This window comes from Mesoplodon densirostris, chromosome 6 (assembly GCF_025265405.1).
Source record: "Mesoplodon densirostris isolate mMesDen1 chromosome 6, mMesDen1 primary haplotype, whole genome shotgun sequence".
Taxonomy (NCBI): Eukaryota; Metazoa; Chordata; class Mammalia; order Artiodactyla; family Ziphiidae; genus Mesoplodon; species Mesoplodon densirostris.
In genome coordinates this window covers 124,533,755-124,539,754 of record NC_082666.1, presented here as the reverse complement: position 1 = coordinate 124,539,754, position 6,000 = coordinate 124,533,755, and the positions used below count along the sequence as shown (strand labels likewise).

Sequence of the window (6,000 nt, the reverse complement as noted above, 5' to 3'; positions counted from 1 at the left end):
ATATTATCCATCTCTCCCAGTTGTCTTGTATTTGGCAGGGGGCGGGGGGAGGGGAATGAGTACTTTGTCTCTCTTGGGACGGGGGCATTTTTCCTCTCTTGCTCATGTAAGTCAGATCCATCTGAATAATTCTCATCCTCAAAGAAAGAATGCTGCAGGGTGGATCCTGCAATCTATTTGGAAGGGAAAAATGACTAACCTGTAGGGATAGGGCAGAGAAGAAAGACTATATAAGAGCCCCAGTTCACATACAATTTAAGTTTAAATGAAAGAGGCAAATAGCATGAATCAATTTCTGAGGGAGGAAGTCATCATAAATAGCCCTCTGATGACAAATTAGTTTCACTTCTGCTTATTTGTAAATGTGGCTTTGTGACTGTGGCTACAAAGGGCTCTATATCCCGGCTGGTTCCACATACCGAGACCAAGGCAAAGAAGCTGCCACTGTCTTGTTTTTGGAATCCTGGAGCTGAAGCAGAAAAAGTGACATCTGGTAAGTTGTTTCTCTTATGCAATTTATGCTGTAACTTATGGTTGATTAAAAAAAATAGCTTTAGGGCTTCCCTGGTGGCACAGTGGTTGAGAGTCCGCCTGCCGATGCAGGGGACACGGGTTCGTGCCCCTGTCTGGGAGGATCCCACATGCCACGGAGCGGCTGGGCCTGTGAGCCACAGCCGCTGAGCCCGCACATCCAGAGCCTGTGCTCCGCAACGGGAGAGGCCACAAGAGTGAGAGGCCCAGGTACCGCCCCCCCCCAAAAAGCTTTAGATTTATAGAAGAATTGAGATGATAATACAGAGAGTTCTCATAGAACCCACAACCAGTTTCCCCTATTATCTTACATTCATATGATGCATTTATTATAATTAATGAACCAACATTTATAATATTATTATTAACTAAAGGCTATCTTTATTCAGATTTTCTTAGCTGTTACCTAATGTCCTTTTTCTGTTTTAGGATCCCATCCAAAACACCATATTACATTTAGTTGTCATGTCTCCTTAGGCTCCTCTTGGCTGTGACCTTGTTTTTGATGACCTTGACAGTTTTGAGGAGTCCTGGTCAGACATTCTGTAGGGCTCACCTCTATTGAGAGTTGTCCTTTTTTTCTCAGGATTAGACTGGAGTTATGGGTTTAGGGAGGAAGATTACAGAGCTGAAAGTCTCATTAACTTTGGCAAGTTTGAGGAAGCAATATGAGAGGATTCAAGTTAATTTCCTTAGAATCCGATAAAGTACGTAATGAAAATATCTGCTTATTTTACTGACCTATTCGCCTGGGGGAGAAGGATGGAGGCATGTCATCCCAATGCCTTCTCTACTGTATCTGCCTCCCATGGCTGTGCTTCTAATGTTGCACACATTTGCTGATGCATTAATGCTCAAAGCAGAACTCTTTTCCTTTGGGGGTTTGAAAGCCCTTGTTTCACTTTTGCCTCTAAGCTAATGTGTTTAAATTGTTCCTTTGGAATGTACCTAGTTTGGAAGAACAGTGCAATGTCCAATAAAGTGGCTAGGAAATTTTGCCAACACCAAAGGTATTTAAGATTTAAAAACAGAAAGGAGATAAATCCTAAACGTCATCAACATTCCATCGTTTTATTAAGAATCTCCTCCTTGCCCTTATTTCATTCTTCAGCTACCTCCCTGTGAGAAGGGGACAAGACTCTACCAAGTGCATAGAACCTTCAAGGTGACTGGTCAATGGGGACAAGAATGGGGGTGTCAGTTTATCATTAAGGTGGCATCCGTTCCCCCCAAAATAAATAGACTTTGCCTTGGTAAATATTAGTACTGATTTCGTGTTTAACTGTCTTCACCAAATATTTTGAAAGACAATAACATTTGTACAGATGCATAAGTGTCTGTAGACCAACTATGCATGCAAGGTCACATTTAGTCCCCGCAATGAACTCCAGACATAAGTATTTTTAATTCTTATTTTATACGTGGATAAACTGAGGCTCAGAGAGATTAAGTGATTTGTTCAGTGTTACACTGAAATACCAGAGCAGGATCTCCAAATCCAGGCATTCTAACTCCAAAACCTGAGTACTTCCCACGACACCACTCCCAGTCTGGAATATAAGCTCTGGGTGTGGGCACACCTTGCCCATTTTCTTCCCTGATGTGTCCCCAACACCTATAACAGTGCCTGGCACACAGTCGACACTCAACAGATATTTATTGAATGAATGAATATAATTCCTGCCATTATTAATGACATGCTTCATTCACTCAACAAATATTTATTCAGTGTTTACTGAGCACTGAGCACTTCCCACATTTGTTTAAAGTAGGGAACAAACCAATGTTAATGATCAAAATGCCCCTTCAGGGCACTTTGCTAATTGAAGCATTTTCATTTTTTCCTATCATGTGTTACCTTGGGATGGCGGGTAGGGGACAGAAATGAAAGGAAAATGAGAATCGTGTTGGAAGGGGTTAATGGGAAGCAAGGGAAGGTGGGATGAGATTCTGACTAAAGGAGGAGAAGAAACCTGGACGCTTGTCATTCTTAATAAACACGTGCAGTTTGCCTCGGACGCGGACGGAAGGCAATGAAATGTACTACTCGTCCCACACCTCACCACACACGTACACATGCGCGTGCGCACATACACACCCCGCACACAGTCTGGCTTGTTTTCTTCTGAGGGCATTGAAGAATTCGCAGACAGTAGCTTCAGCTGGAGTCCCTAAGCACAATTTTTATCAAGTTCCCACTCTCCCTGCTACTCAACAGCCTTCACTCCCCGAATGCCTTCATCATGCATTAGAGGGGGCCCCTCATTTGTGGGCACTGTTCCCTCATTCTCCTGCTCTTAAGCTCCGGAGACTTTGTTTAAATAGTACCACTCAGAGGCTGCTTGGTGGAATGAAGAGAACACGGAACTTGGACTCACTACATTACCTTGGACAAGTCCCTTCCCCTCTCTGGGCCTCAGTGTCCAAATCTGTAGAAGGGGCTCAAGAACATTATTTAATTCCACTACATGAAGCTGTTCTAGTATAGGAGTGACCATTGCATTTGTGTCGCCTGTTATGTTCTCTTAAGAAAAAAGGCAGTAAGCAAACACAAACAGAAGGAAAGGAGAGCAAGAGAAGCAAGAAAAAGTGTCAATAGTCACAAGTATTTGACAGGAAACTGGTTCTGTGCAACCTTCCCACTTCTAGATAAATATGCAGAGAGTCTCATTTGAAAGATGCTATTCTTAGGCTCAGTGCACATGAATGCAAATAAGTACTAAGGGAAACACTTAACTGTTAACCACACAGTTGAAATACAAGTGAAATAAACCACACATAAAAAGCTCGTCAGTGTGAGCAATACATTTGGACGTTTGCAATTGCTTCGCTACAGAAACAAATTTTCACAAAATATACCATTGTTGCTACTTCTCTTTGGTGGAAAGTGGAGCCCAACATAATTTGAGGAAGGACTATGGGTCTTTTGCTCTTCACAGCAAAATGAACCTGAAATGACCATAATCTCAGCTGTGCTGCTTTTGATGACACAGGAGCCCTCGTTATCGGTACAGTCTTGGTTTCCATGGCAAATGACATTTCAAAATAAGAACTTAATCCTTTTGGCTCCCAACTAAATCAGAGAACATTCGCACCTTGAGGACTAGTTCAATTTATAGATGGGAAAGCTAAGGCCCAGAGTGGTACAATGATGGGTCTCAAGTCCTATGGCTCCTTTGATTTTGGCAAAGCCAGAACTGGAAACTGCCATACCTGATTTCCAGCTTAATGTCCTTCCCACCATATCATTTAGTTTAACTCAATGGCTATAGACTGAGGGGCTATACCACACTATCTCCTATGAATCGATATGTTTGTCTATAGGTTTTCCTTTGTAAGTGCCTGGCATTTATTTCATTCTGTCTCTTCAGCCTTTTAGTAAACGATCCCTTTCCATGTTCCAGTGTCTTCGTTTATCAATCAAATGGTCCCTTTCTGCCAGTGTTGGAACATTGGCAGAAGGAATAAATGAAGCAGAACTCACCACAACCACAACTCAAATAATTTCCAGTTTCTCCAAATTTCAGTTAGGGGTCACACACTACTCCTATACTGGTACCATAGATGCTTTATAGTGGGAGGCTCATGGTTTGGTGTCTGCATTGCAAGCAGCTAAACCCAATCTAACCCCAGAGAGTTACATGCCAATAACCCTTGCTGGCCACTGTACACTGTTGATTTAATCAGTAAAGTCCTGTGACCCTGGGGAGCCCAAACCACTGCCCACATTCTAGAATTTGGTGAACACGTCTGCTTGTACTCCAAGTCCTTTTCCATCTTGGATTGAAGGGCCTTAATCTCAGTGTTCAAATGGTGGTAACACTTATCAACTTGTTAGTTCTTTGGGGCTTCATCCGGCTTCTCTATCTGTTCCTGGCATTTGACTAGCAGAAGAAGCTGGCCTGAAGGTCTACAGTGGATCTGTCCCCTGGGAGGACCACACATGTTGTTTTGTTTCCAGTGCCCATTGTGATATGATGCCTAGCATTTTGTGTGACTATGGCTCATGGAGCTGCTGTCTTCAGAAAACAACAGATCTCTTTCTGAGGGGCAATTCCCAGTTCCTCATCTAAAGCTGATGACTTTACCATATTTTTCCCTCCTAACTCACCTAGGTTTTGATGTGGTTTAGCATTTCTAACTCAGCATTTCCAATCAGGAAACTCTCATGAATTTTAGTGACCTCGTAGAGCCCTCCCACCACCAGCTTTATGGGTGACCATTTCAAGCAAGAACACAGCATCTTGGGATTTAAAGAAGCCTTAAAATCCATCTAGTCCAATGCTATTATGAAGTTGCTCTACCAGTAAAGGTTTAGACACCTCTGGGGCAGAAAATTTGTTACATTCCATTTTGGACAACTCTGACGACCAGAGAATGTTCATCAAAAATGTGCTTTCTTATACTTTACACCTAGTGGATCTAGTTCTCCCTGCTTGGGACCACTGGAAACATGCATCGTCCGTCTTTTATATGCAGCTCTAAGGTCAAGTATTTGAAGACCACTACAAAGTCCTCTCCCTGTCTTCTGCCTTAGCCTGTGTCTTCCCTTCCTCAAGCTAAGCATTCTCAGTTCCTATGGAGCAGTCCTATCAAAATGAATTTGATTTGAAAACATCCTTTGGTATAGAATCTCATCAAAAGCTTCCCACCACTATTTCATTCATTCATTCATTCAGCATTATTGTCAGTCATTGCACTTCATGATAGAAATGCAGCATTGAAATCAATGCAGCCATGACCTAAAACAGCTCACGGTTCAGTAAAGAGGAAGAGACATAAAGGAAGCATAGCAAGCATCATAGCACAGATGTCCTTGGAGCGGTGGTGACACAAGAAGGGAATGAATGGGAATCAGGACACAGTTGCACAGAGGAAATACTCAAACAAGATCTTGAAGAAAGAATAGGAATTCACCAGGAAGAAGAGGGGAAGGGTACCCTACACAGAAGCACGTTTCTTCTTGGATTCCCTGCCTCGGAGGACCACAAGGAGTTTGGGGTGGTCCGAGAGGGAGCCTCAAGATGAAGAATGGAGAGACGCGGAGCTCTAGTGAAGGCTCAGGAACTTGTACGTAGTACGGTTCACCCCACATTCAACAAACACCCACCAAGTACAGAAACCATTTGTTTGGTTTGATACCCATGATCCAAACTAAGAGTAAGGGGCTCTTTCGACGGATGAGTGGTGATTTTTGTTTGGGGATAATATGTAAACGAGGCACCGTTTCCACAACTAACGGCCTGTGGGTCTAGTCGGGGTTGACAGGTCAGGTGGGCTTTTGCATATTTCAGAAGGGCTGGTGACTCTCTGCTTTTGAATTACGCGGCTGAGTGATCCAAATAGCAACATCAGAAGTGGAGAAGAAGCACAGATGCCCCCCAACTTGTTTCCCTCAGATTCTCCTCAACGTGTGGGGACAAAGAAACTCCAGGGGAGCAGGGCCCACTGTTCTGAGCCTTTACGGAC

General features: G+C 43.2%; 1 protein-coding gene across 1 annotated transcript in view; it reads left to right on the top strand.

The window, feature by feature from the left end:
- The first annotated feature begins 412 nt into the window (after nt 1-412).
- Nucleotides 413-6,000, top strand: part of NUGGC (nuclear GTPase, germinal center associated) — a 48,079-nt gene continuing 42,491 nt past the window's right edge. Inside the window, exon 1 of the mRNA XM_060100538.1 lies at nt 413-493. The gene's annotated coding sequence lies outside the window, so the exon portion shown is untranslated. The remainder of the gene's footprint in view (nt 494-6,000) is intronic.